This window comes from Lissotriton vulgaris, chromosome 7, assembly GCF_964263255.1.
Source record: "Lissotriton vulgaris chromosome 7, aLisVul1.2, whole genome shotgun sequence".
Classification (NCBI taxonomy): Eukaryota; Metazoa; Chordata; class Amphibia; order Caudata; family Salamandridae; genus Lissotriton; species Lissotriton vulgaris.
Window position 1 is genome coordinate 1,604,859,256 of NC_141695.1, and position 20,954 is coordinate 1,604,880,209.

The following is a 20,954-nucleotide window of genomic DNA, read 5'->3' on the forward strand; positions in this document are numbered from 1 at the left end:
TATTTTACATGAATAAAAAATGTAAAACTTGAAAGTGATATTTTGGATAAGTTAAATGATTATACAGTAAAGTAAATCTTTTTGAGAGGAAAAGAGATCTAAATAGTGTTGGATGGTTTAAGTGCTGCTAAGCAACTGTGCAATCCTTTTCTCCGACATTTATGGTCTTCATTTCTCAATCTTTCATTCTGTACAACTCCAGATGGTTTAAAGTTTTATGGGCGTAACCTCCATCCGAGTTTTCAGATCTTTACTCAAACATTTTGAGAAGGTTGTCACAATGTGGTTTGTGGCAGGGTGTGTTCTTGATGGCATGCATTAGAGAACTCCTAAAGGAGGTGGCAATCAACAAAAGGTTTGAAGTAGGACTCGCAAGCTGGCAGGCGACCATATTTTGTACTTGACAAGGGACCTACATACTTAAGCTACCCTCATCTAAAGGTGTGCACCATCTGAGCAAGTGAACCTTCCTAATGAACCTGTCATTCCAAGGCCTGGCAGGAATAGTTTCACTTCAGTACATGAGTTTATAAATATTTAGATCATTACTCAGCCTAAAATGCATAATTCATTGTTTACTATAGATGTCCAAACTGCGTCTTTGCTTTGTTATTTCTATATGCTGTAGTGCCTTGAAGTGACCATAACATGCAATATCTAAGGAAACCCATTTCTAAACCATAAAAGCTAGTGTCCAAAGGAGGAAACGTATTTCCGGGTTTGTTCAAATTGTGTCTTTAAACCTTTTTAAAAACCCTGGATGTAGCCCTTGGATATGAAATGGGTTATATTATTGCTATAGGAAAGAGAATCGGTTGGGGGGTTGTATTTAAAGTGGTCTGTCCTAGAGTTTCAACAAAATCCATTGTTCACCATTAGATTGGGAAATTAGTTTGAGGCATGATGTGTCTCGGTTTATCGCCTACCTTTACCCCCAATTGTTAAGTTCTCTAACACTTCCTGTAGCCTGCTTTTCCTCAATTTGGCCATTGGCCCTTCAGACTGAAGCAAACTTTAACCAATACGAATGTGACTAATAAAGCTGCAGAGTATAGCAGATGTTTTCCTCTTTCCACCCAATTAACAGTGAGGGTCAGAAATGGAAAGGAATGGGCAAGTCTTAGCACTTCATGGCACATACCTACATGTCCCCTCCCAGCGATTACCTTTAAATGCTTAGTGCTTACTTGAATTATAAGAATAGTGATTTTGTATTGGCATTTATGCATGCCTAGGGTCTGTGAAATGGCATACTAAACTAGGTTAAGGCTCCATAAAACACCCAGCCTACGTTATTTTTCATACCTGAAATTTAACCACAAAAAAATAATTACCTAAAGCACATCTTCCTAATTCATTTTATATTTTCAGATACTTAATTTATTTTCATCCTACAACTAAGGTGGCAAAAGAAATTGCGTATAATGGCAACAAATAGAGCAAGAAACATCCAGGACAGTGTTTATGCTGTGATTTTGTTGTTGTACATTGTTAAGGCCAAGATTGAAAGGGTTAAACTTACTAAACCTGTTTTGCAAGCTTTGCTACTTTAGCTTCTAAAAGCCTGCCTGACTAACTTGTATTTCCTCATTTTGTTTTTTACACCAGCGCTAGTATTTATGTAGGATGAACGATTCAAACAGTTGCGTTTTTTGTGAATATTAATAGAGCTGCACCGCCAGTTTTTTAATTTGCACATAAAAGCTTAAGTGTTGCTTTGGCTAAGGATGCCTTCAGCAGAATCCTGTTTCATGCGTAGTTGCATGACTTTACAGTTTGTGCCATTTCACTTGTTAATTAACTAATGGCTGCATGCAAGGATAGTAAACTGAATCGCAAAATGATTTGGCGCCTTCTGCAGCTCAATGAATCACTGTTCAAGAGGTGCAAGTGTGCAAGATTCTTGTATCAGATAAAAATACAATCTTGCCTCTGCAGTGAAGCTAATATTTAGTACTAGCCTCCCAGACATCACAAGCTGTCTGGTTGCAAAAGACTTATTGTGGGCCTACCAAGAACCCACAGCGGCTTTCATCCACCCATTGCTTGGCTTTATTGCAACTCATTTTAATGGCTGTACTTGTCCCAGCTGGTGCAACTGTGTTTACCCCACCACTGCAGCACAGCATGTTTGATTGGCCGGCTTCTGTGATTCTACTGCTTACTTTTAGAGGACTACTATTTTTTAAAATGTTTTATTAAGTACTCCATGAAAGTGCATGTGTTTCCTAGATCTCATTTACTTCACTTCTGCCCCCAAATATCCACCTCCATGGTCCAGTTTACTGTCTCCCTCGCACTGCCAGCTCTCTTGTGTGCACGGCCTCCCCTGCTAAACTCTTCCTCCCTCGCTCTCCGGGATACTTTCATGCTGGTGTGCATCTCCTCGCCTCCCAGTTCCTCTACATCATTGTTGCTTGCAACCCTGCCCACTTCCCATTTCTTTCTCTACCCACTCCTCCAATCCACCTCATTCCCCTATCTTTTATTTTAATATATTTTTATGAGGATCTGGGCAGGATCAGGCAACAAATTGATTTGTAAAATTCTTTTATTTTAAGTAGTGGTTTTTTTTTGTTTTTTTTTTTAAGGTCCAGGGAATTAGCGATGGTGTTAGCTCATGGGAGATTGCTTTGCTCTTTTAGAGAGCGTAAGGAAGGGCAGGTTTGACTCAAAGCTAGGATAGAATTTTCATCATCCTGCAGGGAAGGGTTGATCCCAGGCACAAGAAGGATTCACATCTACTCTCTGCAATGTACGGAAACTTAAGAGGTTATTTGTCACACGTCTGGCATAATTTAGGGAAAGCAAGAAGATAATGTAAACCTTCAGTTCCAACTGCAATGTCCGATCTTCCATATTGCCACCTTTCTGGAATCCCACGCTGCTTTTCTGATCACCTTACCCACCAGTGTCCAATCTTTAACAGTGTGTAGACTTTCTGTAATACAATGATGATATTTTAAACCAAGAATGTATGGGTTTGACTCTTTTCACCTATATCTCCTTTTAAAGCAACACAGTGTCCTTCCTTCTAATTAAAGATGGTGTCAAGTACAACCATTGTAATGAAAACATGCCCAAAAATCCTCACGGTCTAGTTTGCTAATGCAGACGCTTTAACTTTTTTTTCCACTACAAATCGAGACATGAATTCTGTATCGTTATAACAGTCATAACTATTTTGTAGACTTTAGAAAAACAAGATCTTGAGGTTGTGTTCTTAATGCATATTGTCTATGCTATTGCTGGCACATGTTTTTTGCCGTATGGTAAAGGTATCCGTGGATGATTGCTCTTTTATTGCCCTGTTGGTAATTCTTTGTTTTGGTTCGATATATTCTTCACAAGTAGGCAGCAGTTTCTCATTCATTTTTCGCAGATCATCCTGCATGTCTAAAAGTGTCTACAAATAAATTCAAAATCCTTAACATCGAAAGTCTCCTCCATTTAGGTTAAGTGTATGCTTCTCTGCATAAATGTTACCTGAAATTAGAATTAATTTTGCTGGTCTTACTTTATTTAGGAGGTTGAGATTTTAATTGAATTTTATTACATTCAATAAATGTTACATTGATTGGGGTTAGCATGACTAGAGGTATACATATTTTTTGCCAGTTTATTTGTGTCTTCTGAAAAGTTCAGGATCAACTAATCTTAGTGATGCATGAAATCGACTTTACAGCAGACCGACTAATACGAGGTGAATTGCACTCCTTGTTGTTGCCCGAGAGTAGGATCCCCCAGGGTTGCCACCCTCTTTTGAATACGGCTCTGATCTGTTGGAGGAAGGCATTGGCGTATACATCCGACACAATACCCTTTGCGGAGAACGTCCCACTGTTAGGTATTCCAACACCCCAGGGCAGGCTTACACAGCGCAGATTGCGACCTTGGGCAGAGGTGGGGGTGGAAGTGGGCGCCTTCTTTGGGGATGATACCCTACTGGATCATGACACATTCCTGCAGGTTACGGGGGCTCCACAGAGACTGTATCTATTACACGCTGTGGTGTCCCACTACATTAAAAAGAAATGGGCTCCTCAGCGACTTAAACCTACGAAACACAAACTGGTTCACATGCTTTATTATATGGGAACGGGTGGTCACTTAGTGCGGTGGCTATACACAGGGATTAGGGAACACGCACCGATTCCTCTCACCACACTCAGAGACTCATGGGTACAGGACACGGGAGAGGTACTATCGGATAAGGCTTGGCAGCTGGTACTTGAACATCCCAAGAGAGTGTTGAGGAACGCAAAATTTAAATTTATCCAGGTCATGGTGCTCCACAGGGCGTACCTTACCCCACAGAGATTGCATGGAATGTTCCCCGACTCTCCCCACTGTTGTCCTCTCTGCAAAGTGGACGAAGCTGGCTTTATTCATATGGTGTGGGCATGTCCATAGCTACGTAGTTACTGGGGAGAACTTTGCCAGACGCTACGTACAGTGACCTCATTGCCTGTGCCGGTAGATGCTCTATATTGTCTGGCAGGGTCCTGTAAACGATCTAGGAAACAGAAAGCTAAACTGAAGTTCCTAGACCTGGCCCTGTTATTGGCAACTAGGGCTATAACGATGCGGTGGAAGTCACCCAGAGCACCCAGGATATTGACGTGGCAGTCCAAGATGGTGAAGTGGGCCAGAACGGAGGGTATAGTGTTGAGACGGGAGGAGGAGAGGGGACAAAGAAAGTATCACATAGCGCAAGACTGGGAGATAATGCTGTTAGAATTGGAGGGGATGGAGATGACAGTATCACAGGCAGATGGGGTGTAAGTGGAAGAAAATTATGCAGCATGTAGATAGGTGTGGCACAAGGGTACTGAAGCTCGCAGATGCACAGGTGTGGCTGCTGTACATTTATTCTACACTGAGTTAATTTGATAGCACTGGGACAGAGTGTCTAGTTTAGGACTCATTGTGAGTAGGAGACGTGCGGGGTTAGGGTGGGAGTTGAAGCGAGGGAGGGAGGATCGGTAGTTGTGATCCTTTATGAGGTTGGTTGCTAGACGTAAGAATAATATGATACATAACGTATTGATGTACAAATAAATGCCCATACAGAATAGCATGTTGGGAAAGTATGGTTTCATATACTCATGATTTACTGTTATATGTTATACATAGCACAATGTAAGTGCAACGGAACGACATGTTTGGTTGGGGAGAAAACGAGAAAAGAACTGTACGGCATAATAAGTACATATGATGTAATGGAAATAATATGGTGCAGTTGCGAATAAAGTTTAAAAAAAACAAAACTTATCTTAGTGATTTGGCTACAGATCTAAGTTATTGTTAACATTTTCATTGCTGCTATTTAGGTGCCCTGGTCTCCATTAGCTTCAAGTCAGTGAAAAGAGATGAATTACTGTACTTTCTGTTCAGATGGTAGATGCCCATTTAAGGAGTGTGGTGGCTGTTCCCTTCCCCCTAACCATTACTTACACACCTGCCATAACTCATGTACCAAGTGCAATATGAATTACCTAACACTTGACATCACAAATTCAGTTACCATTGACCGAAACTCTGACAGAAGTTAGAGTAAGTTCACATCTGCATTAACAGAATTAATGACACTATGAATATATTTATTGAATGGTGTGTGTATTTAGGGGTGTGGAATTTAATAAAATATCTACTTGTCCATGGGGAAAGTTGCTTCACAAATCTACTTGTCCTGTAACTAAATTCACTTGTCCCTTTGTGCCATGTAATGTGGCCACAAATTATGGCTGCAATTTCATTATAACAAAAATCTCTGATATAACCGCTCCGATTATGCCAGGCTCATACAATAGTAGGATTTCAATATTAGCCATTCCCTTCTGTTGCCACATTTTCGTAGATCTACATACTGGGGCTGAAGGCAGTGGTAAGCAATAGTTCCAGAGTTGGAATGTCCGTTTAAGTCTGTGCAACCCTACTAACTTGGATGTTTTAAGGATTTTCACCAACTCTTCTCTAATCGTTTCCCAGTTGGAACTAAGCTCCTGACCAATGGAGATGTGAAACTTCGTCCAGGGTTTGGAAAAAAGTGGTTGGAGGTAAAGTGAACTTGCAAACACTCAGATTTTTGCATGAGCAAATCTACACATGCATATTTGCTCATGCTAAAATGCAGTTCCCAAATATTTTCTAGGAGTACCACTTTTTCGCCTACTTCTGTAACTTTTCGTGAATTCACGAAAGTTGTACATCTGCACTTAATACAAGGACCTATACCATGGGTGCACTTTTGAGACTTTATTTAATAATTGGGCCCCTAATTAGGTCTGACTTTAACCATGGTCTTTTGCGTTTATTAAAATTCCGCCTCTCTCTCTCTCTCTCTCTCTCTCTCTCTCTCTCTCTCTCTCTCTCTCTCTCTCTCTCTCTCTCTCTCTCTATCAGCTGGCTTCACTGTGAATGACCGCTTTCTGCTCTTTCACAAGGAGCATATCTGTACACACAGTAGTGTGGCAATGTGTGCTTTTTGAGGCCAAAATCTATTTTTGTTTTTGCCAAGGTTTGTTATATTGGTCAATCTATCAGGGTTTATAGCGATTCCCTCCCATTAGGGTCTCAAGGCACTGGGGAGGGGGGGTGGAGGTTGGGGTTGCGGCTCCGGTTCAGTCGAAGATCCAGGTCTTGAAGGTGTGCAGAGTTTGGGAGCGTCTGATGTTGACTGGGAGCTCATTCCAGGCTTTGGCCGCAATGTAGGAGAAGGCTCTTCCACCTGCTCTGGTTCTGCAGATGTGCAGGAAGTTCTGCTAGGGCGAGGTCGGCGGAGTGGAAGTTCCTTTTGGCTACGTGGAAGGCGACTCTTTCGTTGAGGTATTTGGATCCGATGTTGTAGATTTGTTGATTCCAGCGTAGAGGGCGTTTCCGTAGTCAGTCTGCTTGTTATGACTGCGTGGTTGACTGTCTTTCCGGCTTCGGTGGGGTGTCAAATTGAAGGTCTTGCGGAGGGGGTTGAAGTAGCTGGAGGCGACGGCGTTGATCTCTCGGGTCACGGTGAGGGAGAAGTCCAGTATGATGGCGTGGTTGGGGGGGTGCCGATGGCGGTGAGCCACCAGGTGTCATCCCAAGCTGAGGGGGGTGGGGACAAGGACTCTGTCTTGTCTGAGTTGAGCCTCAGACAGCTGCTGCTCATCGAAGCTGCAACGTCTTTCATTCCTTCTTGGAAGCTGAGTCTTGTGGTTTAAGGGTGTTTCGTGAGGGAGAGGATGAGCTGGGTGTCGGTGTAGGATACAATGCTGAGTCCATGCTGTGTGATGATGACTGGGAGAGGGGGCCATGTAGGTGTTGAAAAGCGTCTGACTGAGCGATGATCCTGTGGTACTCCGCAGTTGATCTCTGTGGGTTCGGAGAGGGAAGGCAGGAGTCTGATCCTTTGGATTCTGCTGGCAAGGAAGGAGCGGAGCCAGTCGAGGGCGTTCCCTGTATTTCGGCATTGTGGAGTCTGGCTACGAGGGTGAGGTGGGAAACTGTGTTGAAGGCTGCGGAGTGGTGAGGGCCCGGCAGCTCTCTCACCAAATTGGTTTTACAAAAACCATACCAAACTAAGTCAGACCTTGACAAAACCAAAACGCTGATCATCAGTTTGAGACCTGCTGGCTTTGCCAATGCATGTTTATTTTTGTTTCCCACAATCTTATTGAAACTGGTTACACTGATTTTCCATTATGAATATGTTTGGTACATGATAGCATACATCAACACATCTTACTAAATGATGTTGCAAAGAAATGGTACTTAAAATTTTACAGTAGTTTAGCCAAATGTTTGTTCCCTACTTGCATTTTTATATGAACATTTTGTTTTGTAAGCTAAGGCTCCTCAAGCTTGCTTTCAAACCTCGGCAAATATTTGCATCTAGTCAGAGAGCATTCTGGGAGCATTCTACATAGCCTCATATTGCTAAACTTTGAAAACGTGTGTACACATTTTTATACTGGAGCCACTGTCCGTAGTACAGTCTGAGCTTACAACATTTACTTAGTGCGCTCACTCTAATAATAAAGACTTTGCATTAATGAGCCATAAATACAAGTTTCAACAGCATTAACACATGGACACATACATTACCTTAACTGCAGACATTGCTCTTCCCTGATCCATAATGTGTTCATGCACAAACTCTTTGGCTGCCAGTTTACAGTAAGGGTTAGGCCTACTTGTCCCAAGGACAAAATACACATTAATCGTGTTGCCATTAACTCCAAACAATATGTCCTGGGTGTCGGGCTATCGTAATAATTATATGATTTAAGATGGCCTTGCCTATTGGTGTAAGGCTTATGAAGTCATAGACACCATCCGGTGTATTCCCCACTACACCACCAAACTGGTGTGCACAACACCTGACGAACTGAATCTACCTCACAGTTGCTTTATCTTTTTTTAAAGTTACATTCAGTATTTCCAAACTGTTCTTACGTTATATGCTAAACAAAAGTCACCTCTCAGTGGAAGATTAAGCCAACCTTTAACTAATGAGGCCCCATCAGAGACTTGCACTACAGAGGGTGGTTATATCAAAGGTACACTTGCACCATAACTAATAGATTTCAGTGTTTTTTTTTTTAATCAGGTAGTTTACTTTAATGCTATGTTCTAAGCGACACCAACCAGTACTTGAAATCTGTCTGTGTGTGTGTGTGTGTGTGTGTGTGGGTGTGTGTGTGTATGTATGTGTGTGTGTATATGTGTGTGTGTGTGTGTATATGTGTGTATGTGTGTATATGTGTGTATGTGTGTATATATATATACATATAATGTAAATGTTTAAAACATTACTTTAAATTGACTAAGTTCAGAGTGGTTTGACCAAAAAACTGACATCCTGACGTGATGTCACCTCGTGCCAAGGCCCTGCTGTACGAAGTCTGCCCTTACACCAACCCCCAGCAAACATTCTTCACAACACCTCAAACAAGTTTCATAACTGGAGCAACATATTAAACAATAAAATAATCTTTAGAATTATATAAGGCCAATACACCCACCATGAATAAATACATAAATGATATGCACCCAATCTGGCATCAGAAGGCTGCACAACCACCAGTATACGCCCATGCATCCCTGATCAGACAGCTGTGTTCACAGACTCAAACCCATTAACATGTTAATACCTCAACAATGAAATGCCCGCAAACTATATCATGTTGCCAGCACTTATCCATTGTGCCCCACACATTCCTCCCCCTCCCCCCATTTATGAATGTTCTGCATTATCCCTTCAGGAACCTTGTCACGCTGTAATACAGTCTCAAGGATGTGGAATTCTTATAGTCCAGTGCCTTGGATATATTAAGGTAAAGGACAACAAGTTTTCATATTTATTATGTTCAGTAGATCAGCAGGGTAGAAACCACTTTCCTGCAGCACAAACTCTCTGCCTGCCACCTAACAGTTCCGCAGTATTGTTGATTTAAAGTGGATTGTATGCCACTAAAGCAAGATTTGTGTCCATATGTATACATTTTTCAAATGTGTATAGGATTCATGAATGCAACACCGATACTATTAGGGTGAGCACTCAAAGGGAATTCAGTGAGCTGGAATTTCAGCTGTGTTCCTGACAGTTCTCCCAATTATAAAAAGATGTACACGTTTGCAAAAATAAAATATTTTAGGCTGCTTAAAATGCTCCATGAATATATGCAGATACATACAGAAGCATAAAATCAAGATTGGTGATTGCTTTCAAAACAAAATTCACGCCACAAATTGCAACTTGAAAATTTAGCTAAACTATTGTGCATCTTTAAATGTCATTTCTCTATGGCATTATATAAGAAAATGTGTTTGATGCATGCCAATGTTTAAAAAAAAGTGAGCATTCGGGAATTAGAGTAAAACCATAATGGACATCATTAAAATAATTTGGGGGGCACACTTTAAACATCAGACAAGTGCACCTGCAGTTGTACAATCTTGCATTGAGGCAAGTTTACGACTTCCAGGAACTCACAAGTTCACAAAGGTATGCCTGGAAGCCCTACTCGTATTAAACTTCGTGAATTTCTTTTTCACATAAGTAGGTAGGCACAAATCTGTTTGCTAATGTGTATATCTACTGGTCAGTTGCAAATTCATTCGGTAAAATTATTTTTCTTTGTTTTTCTCCAGTGAGAAAATAGATTCACCCATTGGAGAACCTTTCTTCTCCCCTAGAAAAAGTGTTACTCGTGCCAAATGCCAGAGTCCATTTTAACCTTTTCTAGTATGGGAAGACATTGGATAGATACCCTTAAAGATGCAAGTTTGTGGGTCTGCACGACTTCCCATTTTGGAACTAATACTTCCTCCTATTTAAAGCCCTGTATGTAGAGTCTCAACAAGATGGCATAATCAGAGCCTCACTATAATTAAAACTAGATTTAAAACATGAACCTTAGCATAATCTGAAGGGCTACTGTTAGAGCTCTGCTTTTGCTATGAGTACCCTGCCATCATTTCTCACCTCACTGTACCTCAAGGAACAGGTAGATTTTTTCCTGGACAAGTAGATTTCTGAAACATTCTGTTCCTTGGACAGGATTGGATTAAAAAAAAATCCACACCCTTGAACCGCTTAAATATTTATAAACCTTATCAGTGACTCTGTCAAACTCCTCACTAGGTCCAGACTGGTCATTTATCCTATTGGGCATGTTCCACACGGACTGGATCAATTGGAGATGGTTTTTGAAGGTCAACATCGACTGTTTGTCTAAAGATTCCTGTGGTTTATAGCATAAGGCAGAGAGGGGGTAAATGGCGAGCAAGAATGAAAAGAGACTAAAAAGTAAACAAAATGAAGGGAGCATAGCCTGATTTGTTAATTTTTAGTAGAGCTGCTTTTGGTTGAGGCAAAGACGCCCTAGCCCAAGCAACCAACAAGCGGGTCCTAGCCGTAGTCCAACACTGCTATTAAATCCAACTATACAAAATCCCACTTTGTGCACACGCTCGCCGCAATGAACACCTCTTTCTCCTTCAGAAAGAAGTTAATTCCTTCCTACAGAAGTACGCTATAGCGAAGGTGACCCAGCAACACCAAGGGCGCAGCCTCTTCTCACTACTTTCTCATCCCCTGGAAGCATGGCTGTCTCAGACCCATCTTCAACCTGTGGCTCCTCAACCTCTACATCTTATTGGAATATTTTCACAGACAACTCCGCAGGACATCATCCCTCTCCTTCAACAGGGTATTATCAGTCTGGCGCTCTACCTCAAGGACACCAGAGTAGTCCTCATTAAAATACCCAACAAGACCACCATGTAATACCTACAGCAATAGGGTGGCGCACACGCCCTTTCAGCTCTCTGTTAGCCAAGGTTATTTGGAATTGGGCACTCCAATATCTACCTCATTACTGAGAATCTGCCTAGTGCAGACAAAGACTTTGCAAACCTGCTCAACGCATCTAGTCCATGAGTGGGAATGCTATCCCCAGGTCCTTCATAAATAGTTCCTATTCTGGAGTACCTCACAGTTAGACCTGTTCGCCACCTCAGAAAATGCAAAATGGCCAAGCTTCACCACAACCCGCCCACAGTCCATGGGCTGTGCACTGTGGAAGAACTGATCAGGGATATTTGCCTATACATTTTCACCTCTCCAACTGCTTTCCTGTATGGTAAGGAAACTCGGGCAAACACAACTAACCCTTGTCCTAGTAGCACCAACATGGGCAATACAGCCTTGGACCCCAGCTTCCGTAGGATGTCTGTCAGCCCTTACGGGAGGCTCCCTTTAGGCCAAACCTTCTCATATAGAGGCACTGTCAAGTGAGGAAACAGAATTCTGGACAGTCCAAGCATGCAAATTGGCACTTGATGTGGTGGAGTTCTGGTACTTAAGCCTTTTGCAGCAATGTATAATCAATCTTACAGGAATTATGATGGTCCACAACTCTAACTTGTTACACTGCAGAATGGTAAATTTTAATTCACCACTGCATTTCCAAACTAGTATTTACAATACAATGGTCTCGCCTTTGCAAATGTTAGAGCTATTGGCATTGTAAATGACAACATTTTTATGTATGTGTTGGTTTTGAAAACAGATAAATAAATGGCATTGTCATTTACAATGCCAATAGCTTATTCTCTTGCAAATGGAGACCTATTGCATTTGCACACACAGCCCTACACACACACAGAGCCCCACACACACACAGAGCCCCACACACACACAGAGCCCCACACACACACAGAGCCCCACACACACACAGAGCCCCACACACACACAGAGCCCCACACACACACAGAGCCCCACACACACACAGAGCCCCACACACACACAGAGCCCCACACACACACAGAGCCCCACACACACACAGAGCCCCACACACACACAGAGCCCCACACACACAGCGCCACAGACACACAGCGCCACAGACACACAGAGCCACACACAGAGCAACACACACACAGAGCCAGCATAGATTATGCAGCCCCATATCACGGAAATTAAAGCCCTTTTCATTGCTGTTCCTGCCCTGATCTCACTGACCTCAAGAACCTGTTCAAGCCTTGGTTGTTTTAAAATGTCTATCCTTCTCAGGAGCAGCGCCCAGATGCCCCACCCGGGGTGAGCTGTGCTATACCAACTTCCGAAATAAATCAATAAAGATGTATGTGTGTTTGTGAATATACTATGTGTATATATTAATTTCAAATACATGTGGGAATAGATATATATATACACCCTGCATTGAGAAACACACTCCACCAGCTGTAGAATTTCAAACCCTTTATTTTTCAAAACAGGAGTGCAACTCAGACAGGTCACGTCCATTTGCCTAATGCATTTCGGAGCCATCGCGCTCCTTCCTCAGAGGCATATTGTCAGCACACCAATTTTGGTTTCCACAGTTCCCCACGTCACAGTACCAATTGATATGGACCTCCGGTATGTCAATTTCATGTCAATTTCATAGAGGTGCACGCTGGGACTTGTGGTACGGTACCCGCTTTTTAGCCTCCAGTGGCTGTTGTGCTTCACAACCAATTTATGGACTAATTTTCACCCTCCAGTGGGCTTCGGTGGTGCATTCCTGCTTTCCAGTTTAACGGCTGCGCCGTCCGATCCTGAACATTACAGGTAAGATGATCCCCAGATGCTTGAAGGGGTACCGTGTGAGATACCAGTCTGCCTTTGCAATGTTGTGTATGCACACAGTTATTCTTTCCTCTAGTCCGTGTTTAGTAGTATCACTGACAAATGCCTTCTTTCTCATGTGTACCAGGCCCTCTCATTATAGATCTCCAAAACTGCTTAATAGATTTTTCGTAAACCAAGAAAAGGCACTTAATGAAAGAAATTACGCTTACCCCCCCCCCTCCCCACCCCCAACCCCACCCTCACAAAATTTGGTAAATGTCCCATCTGCCTTTTCAGAGTCTAGCATAGACAAAAATGGCATAGGTAAATCACATTATTTATTTGATTGAACACCTGTTTTACAACACTCCCTTATGACGTTTGGAACATTTATCGAATCTGCAACAAATATGACAGACATTTCGATTTCCTTAGAAACTTTAAAATTAACCTGCATAAATACCAAAGTTTGTTTAGCAAGTATGTGTTGATATGTCTTGTTAGACCTGGCATCATTGGCTTGAGTCTCTCCTCCATTTTTTCTGTTTGCCTCCACTGTTTTACAATGTTTTTGCTGGTATACTGCTTTGGGCACTGTGCCACTGCTGATCAGTGCCACAGTGCAAGTGCTCCCTATGTTAAATTACTGTATTGATTGAATTCCATGTTTGGCTTATTTGGTTTACTGTCAGTCCCTAGTCTAGCGCACCAGGAGTGCCGGGGCTTGTAAATACAAATGCTGCTCGTGGGCTTGCAGCACAAGTTGTGCCACCCACAAGAGCGGCCTAGTAAAAGTATGTCTGAGGGTCTGCCATTGCCAGACCCACGTGCAGTCTAGTACTGTCACGCTGACTGCGCAAGTACACCTACTTGCCAGTCCCTAAACCTTCCCTTAACTTCATGTTAGTCAACCCTACGGTAGGCCCACGGGCAGGCTGCCTTGTAAGTATAAGGTAGGACAGGCCTGACCAAGTTGGCATGTCCTAATAGTGAATTACAGCCATATTAGTTTTTCACTATTGCGAGGTAACCTGCTCTCCATTAGTTAGAATGGGCTGCCTGGATTATTAATTCTATAATCCTAGCTGGCTCAGGGAGCATGGTGCAATGTCGAGTTTGGTATCCCTGAACTCGGGGTTTGATTACGCATCCGTTTGTGCGGATGGTTTTTGGACTCTGGGTTTGAAAATAGCACTTTTAGAAAGTGGCTATTTTCATGTCTAACTATTTCTGGTTTCTGCTGGTTTTGTGTGTGTGTGACAGGAGCTGGGTGGCTCCAGAGGTCTGAATGAGTCAGTGTGGGATGAGTGGGACATTTGCGTTGAGAGTAGGGGGAGAGGAGTTGCTGATAGCCTGCCCTGCCTGATACAATGCTGGCTCCACCTCCTGCTGGACGTCTGAGGACCCAGCCCTTCTCAGTGAATAGGCCAGGTGCCTCTGCCTGGCTACGCCCACAACAGACCCAGGATGTTGGGAAATTCCCCTGCATGGACAAAGGGATCAAAGCCAAAAAGGGGTATAAGAGAAGGACCCCTGAACCAAGAATTTAGATCACTTCTGACAAGGAACCCTGAAACCAAGGACAAGAAGCCGGCTGATCCAAGGACTTGCCTACCCCTTCTGCCAGTGTGCTGTTTGCTGGGGGGAATCCTGCAGTTGCTTCTTTATTTTTGCCAAGGAACCAGGAGAGAGGAACTGTGTGTATACTCTCAAACTTTGCTAAGAAAATCTCCAAGGGCTGGAAGAGTGGCAGTCTCCTGTTGAAGTCACAGGGCTAAAGGACTTCATCTGCTTAAAGTGCTAATTGCTGGAACTTGAGAATCCAGCACCTCTGAAAGAAACCAGCAACCTCGACGCCGACGGATGTCGCCGAATCCAGCTCGACATCGTGAGTAACGGCTCCAGTGTCCCGCTTCCTCGACGCCGGACGCCGGTCCTGATCGACGCCAGCAGCAACGCCAGTGAGTAGTGAGTTCGGCTCCAGCTCCAAGGGACCTCGTGTCTGCACCGCTGCTGATCGCATCGACTTAGTGCCCTCTCGACGCCGTGAGCGCTGCTCACTCTTGCAACAGCATCATCGACATCGACGACTACTGAGGCCTGATCGACACCGACGACGCGACGCCGGATTGCTCGCCGCCGCTGATCATCGTGTGCTTCATTTTCCTAAGGTACTGTGCTGTTGGGGGTCCGTGTGACTCCGGGCTCGACGTAGCGCTCCTCGCGGTCGACGCCGAACCCTTTGGATTAACTTTGCCTTGACGTCGTGTGACTCCCGAGTGGGTTACATTGTTGCCAAGAACTGTGTTCTAAAGAAGAAGAGTTGCTTTTGATACTAAAGACGTTTGTGCTAAGAATAAACTACACTTGAACTATTATTTTTCCTTCCAAGAGTATTTATTGAGACTCTGGTATATTTTTGTCGTTATTTGGTCTTGTGCTAAGTCTTATATAAAAAAATCCTTATTTTTATAATACTACTGTGTCGTGTCCATTTGTAGTGTATTCACCTTATTGCTGTATGTGGCCATAAATGCTTAACACACAGCCTCTGAGATAAGACTGTCTGCTCTGCCAAGCTACCAAGGGGGTGAGCAGGGGTTATCAAAGGGTGTGATCCCCTTGCCCTGACTAGAAAAGGTGTGTCCCTATTTGTCAGAAGTGCATACCTCTGCCAAATAGAGACAGCCGGTTCTAACATGTCTGAATAAGGGAGAATAAAGGGGGGGGGTCCATTTATATATTTATTACCACACAAAGCCATGCTCTCCGCTACAGCTTTGCACTAGATTTGGCATGAAACTATGGTTTTATTAAAAGGTGTGATGATGCTTATTTGACATAAATCTACTCTGTATTTTGTTTGGGGGGGTAAGGATATGCATTGCGAAAATGTACTGGTTGGAGTGTTGATATAAAAGGATGTCAGTAAAAATACGACTGACTGGCAGCAATTGTGTTGTTTTTTTCTTCTTTTTTTGGCATGTATTTTTGCACCAGGGGCAGCCATTACTAGCTGCCAAACAACAACGCATGTAACCTGGAAAAAAATTAGCATAGTAATATAATAGAGGTGAATTAGAGGTTTTACACATCCCAAAAAATTGGACCAGGAAATTCCTGGGTAGAGCCAAAATTATTTTGAAGAAGTAATATTTGTTAAGCCCTAACAATTTACCAAAAAACTCAATGTGCTGTTACAGATGGGAAAGACCATGCACACTGAGCACCATGGACGTAAGGGTCTAGCCTTATGCACTGAGGCTTGGTTTCGTCACTGATTGAGGGATTGGGCAATGGCTCTGCTACCAACCCAAGGTGCACGCTCCCTTTATGCAAGATTAATGGAAAATATCTGTAGAAAAAAACACTCATTTACTTAAAAAAAGCTTAATAGTTCAATAATGGATATGCCTAACTCTAAATAACATATAACCAAAGAACGATGTTTTTTATACATAGTGATGTCATCCATAATGCCAATGTTGAGGTGATAAGTAGTCACTAGTGTGATTTGTGATGCCATCAGTTACATCCTATGTGAAGTCATGAACAGTATACAACAAAAATAAATCCATTGTTTCTTGCGTCTTTATATGACTGTGGTTGCAAATATGTAAACTATATGAGTAATCTGTAATGAGAAAACATTAACTGGATTGTAATGTGTTGCAAAGACCGATATGCAATTGAATGTAATTAACTTTCAAAAATAGCTATAGTCCGTAATCTGCTAAAATGTAGAAAAATTCCTGCTTTTGTGTAATGTAACTATCTCTATGCAAAATCGAAACATACTACCATAAAAAGGCTTTTTTCTGCCAATGACCGTTAACTTAAGGCAAACTGTTCAAAACAGCTGAAAAGCTATTACTCACTTTCATTTCGTTAACCAGTTGTAATTCTGCTCACTGATCTGCCTTTAAAACCATCCTCGGGCTCGGCAGCAGCCAGTATGAAATCTTAGCTCAACTGTGATAAGTTAATACAGTTGAGTTGCTATGTCATTTTGTATTACAGGTATAGGTCCCCCAGATATTGCAGACCTAGTTCTTCATGTGCAATTATGGGTGGAAACACTGTTAGAAAGTGACAGTAGTGTATGTAGGAATCTATTTTCGTGGTTTGTAATCTGGAGTGGTCGGTATACCCCAAACCCCTGCACCGTAGGAGGCAGTCTGTACAGGTCTGGTTTATAAAGTGTCATACCAGCATCCAGATGCATGGACCCTAATTTAGCAGCGAATTTGACTAGGGAGGCTTGCTTTGACTAGTTCAAATTTAGTTACTCATGATCCTCAAGTGATTCCAGGGGATTCTGCTGTGAAACGGGATCCCCAAGGAGGTGAAAGTGGGCATGCACCTAAGTGCGATGCCATTGATATAAAAAAATTAGTTCACCTGCTCAGGGGGTGGCTGCAGACCATGGCAAATGACTATGTTGTATTTGTAAGGAGTCCCAAGTCCGACATAAAGAACTCAAAAGTGTTTAGCAGTTTCTGGAGACCCCAACCCATCCTAGCCATAGGAGTGCCATTGTCTACTTACATAAGCACTGATAGCGGGGGATTCTCTACCTTTGGCGAATCAGTTGCAGCAGCTATGAGTTTCATCAAGATCATTTCTATAGAAGCTGAAGAGGAAAAGTGCCAACATGCAACCCTGCCTAACCCCTTTTTTGATCTTTATATAAGTGGTATATTCCCCTCTTGGCCCAAATCTGATACTTCACTGTACATCTGCGTGCAACTGGGCGAGTAGGTAGATCATTTTTTTGGTTGGCGCTCTAATTTATTAACCTATTCCACAGCTTCGACCTGATTACATTGTCCGAATGATACACTGAGGTCCATAAAGGCCAAGTAGAGGCAACCTTCCTTGGCAAGCACATATTTGCTCATAACTAAATGGAGGTTCGTGCATTGGTCAACTGACCCTGGGCCTGACTTTAAATCCATACTGAACTGGTGTTAAAATGTTATTCTTTTGCCCAGTTTTCAAGATGGTCCTGCACTACCCTGACCAGGACCTTGGCCGTGGAATCTATTAAGGATATGGCCGATAGTAGTGGGGATCACTCGTATCCCCTTTTTGGAAAATTGGGACAATTGCCCTGAACCAAGATTTGGTGGGGACCAGAGCAACTGGCTCTAGAGAGCGTGTTAGTTTGGACAGGGGCCCAAAAAGCCAAATTATCATTAAAAGGTCTACAGGGACATGGTCATGCCCAGGTATTTTGTTGCACGGGCATCTGTTCACAGCCATAATGGCATCCTTGACAGTATGTTAGTTGCTCTGCACTGTCCAGGCTAGCTATATCCTCTGTGGTACTACTCTCACTTCATAGCAGACCTGTTTGTGGATGTCCTACAGCTTAGTTAAATAGCTAACCCCTGTATACTTTGGGATATTAACACCAGTGCTAGTAGTAGAACTATTTGCAAAAAAAAGTGCATTAGCTACTTTCCAAAACAGTGATGCATCATTCCTAGCTCAAGCAGTGGTCCGCTGCCCTCAGGCATCCCTTCTAATCACCTATTTTCTCTTCATGATTACTTCTTTAAAGCTTTCTGCAGCTTCGAATTTATCCAAGTCCCGCTGGGTAGTTTTAACTGCTTTAATAAGGCTGCTGTGGGCTTGTGAGCAGGATTTGTCAAGCCAGTTGTTCAGTTTAGGGGCATGTTGACACTGAGGTGCTATTAGGTGATCGGATACCTGGTCACCAATTTCAGCAAAATCCCCCAGTACTTTCACTGGATTGGATTCATATAATTAAGGCAAATCGCAAACTGCTCCTTCTGAATTTCTAGAAGCTGTCCAAGAAAAGCATTAGGTTCCACATCCTGCCATTTCCACTGCATACCCCTATTTTTTGTATTTTCAATCTGACCTGTCGTTTTATGTGCTGCTGCGGACTGACCTAGGCTAAGGCTTAAGGGCAAAGGATTATGATAACTCAATTTTCTGAATCTTGGACTAACACATCTTTCTCGCCCAAGGTTTGGAAAGTGCGATGAAATCGATCAAAGACCATGCGTCTCTTCCCGTTAACGTTATTTGGCTGAAAAGCTCTTAGAGGGCCAAGTCTATGCTTGGAATAAGATCATGAATCTCCAGCAGCCTATTCCGTTTATCACCACAAGAATTATGGACCGAATGTGAGAAATCACAGAAATCATAGTCATCCCCACCACATACATAATCCTCCGCAATGGGACACAATCTTATATTAAAATCTCCTCCCCACAGTTTGACAAAATCCTATTTCAAACCCAATGGCAGTGTGTCTAAAGCACAAGCAAATTACTCTGATTTGCACATTATTACAAGTTATTGTGATAGAATTTAACAAGTACCACTAAGGGAGCCCTTGCTATGGACAGACACATGATTTTTTTTTTGTCTTTTTTTCTTAAAGGTTACCATAATACAGTCCCCCACTATGGTTTTCCTGGTCTTCCCTAGCCATGGGACCCTTCTTACCATAATGAATTCGTTATTGAAATGGGATGGCAAGGGTCGGTTCCAGTTAAGCCATTTGATTACCTTTTTCTTAAGGGATTGGTAATCCTCGTTTTCCCCTGATCTTAAGTGGGGGGCACCAGCTAAGACCACCATTAATCTATTGGCTTCCGGCGGGAGGTCTGGCCTTCGTGGTCTGGGGGTTGGCCAAATGGGCGTGTGTGGGGGGGCGTTGACCTGATCTTGATGTATTCCAGAAGACTCTGTTTGAGAGCTATGGGGGGCTTGGTCCAGTGGGTGAGTAGGTCTATTGCTTTGGTTATTGAGCTGTGCCTGGAGTTGGATGGCCATGAGGGGTTGCAAAGGAGGGGCAGGTGGCGGGTTTCTGGGGGGGGCTTTATTGGCATTAGTTGCAGTTTCTACTTTGGAAGGATCCCCAGCAGAGGAATGGGTTCCCACTAGCTTTGTCTGCTTACTTACTAGAGTGTTCAGAGTGGTAAGAGAAGTTTCTAGTAGAGTGAGCCTAATCTCGACTTTCTTTAGGCTGTCGCTAATGGGCTGCAAAAGGGAGCGGAGTAGAAATTCAATGCTCCCCGTGGCAGAGAGTGGAAGGTTTAGGTTCGAAGAAATAACCTCTGGTTCTTTGGTGGTGGCAGTTACACTGGGGTTTGGGGGCTTAGGGGGTGGAATGGTAGGCACTATCTCCGTAGGCTTACCCGGTAGAACGGTGTTAGTGCGTTTCTTGCCAAAGTCAAGATGTGATATTTTGGATTTCCCCCGCCCCCCCACTGTTTTCCGAGCACGTTTACTGGGTGGGGGCCTATGTAACTCCACCACTACGTTTAATTTGGGCTTGCTCTTATTAGCCATTTGCATAGGTGGGGTTTGGGTTACCAGGTTAACAGGAGTATGGGAAAACTCTAGGGGGGCTAGCTCTGTGTTTTTTCCAGGCGCTTTCACTGGGGTGGAGGGAATTTCCCTTAGTAGGATGGGAAAGTCCTCGAGTGTCGGATTAATTAGACTGCTGGGTGGGGTACCTTCCTCTTGAGTGGTGGGGTAAGGGATGATATCGGTCAAAGGTCTGGTTTTCATAGATTCAATGGAGCGCCTGCGCTCCACCCTACGTTTCTCAAGCGAGCTTTCCTTGTCTGCCTCTCCTTTAGTGGGTTTAAAGTAATTATCCAGAGTCCCAGAGCTAGAGGCGCCATCCCTTGAGGGGGTTTCCCGTGGTGGAGGCGAGGGCATTGCCTTGATTGTAATGCAAGGTGGGATGAAGAGAGTGGGCCCTGCCCAGCCTCCTTCGGCCCCTGACGGCCACAGACGGTCCCGCCCTTGTCCCGGGCTTCTCCCGGCGCTCCCGCGCCTCGGGAAGACTGTTTGCTTAATAAGGAGTATAACA

The 20,954-nt window shown here is 43.3% G+C and overlaps 1 protein-coding gene across 1 annotated transcript in view; it reads left to right on the top strand.

The window, feature by feature from the left end:
• Positions 1-20,954, top strand: part of LOC147706081 (ras-related protein Rab-22A) — a 185,303-nt gene that overhangs the window by 158,741 nt on the left and 5,608 nt on the right. The window lies entirely within an intron of this gene.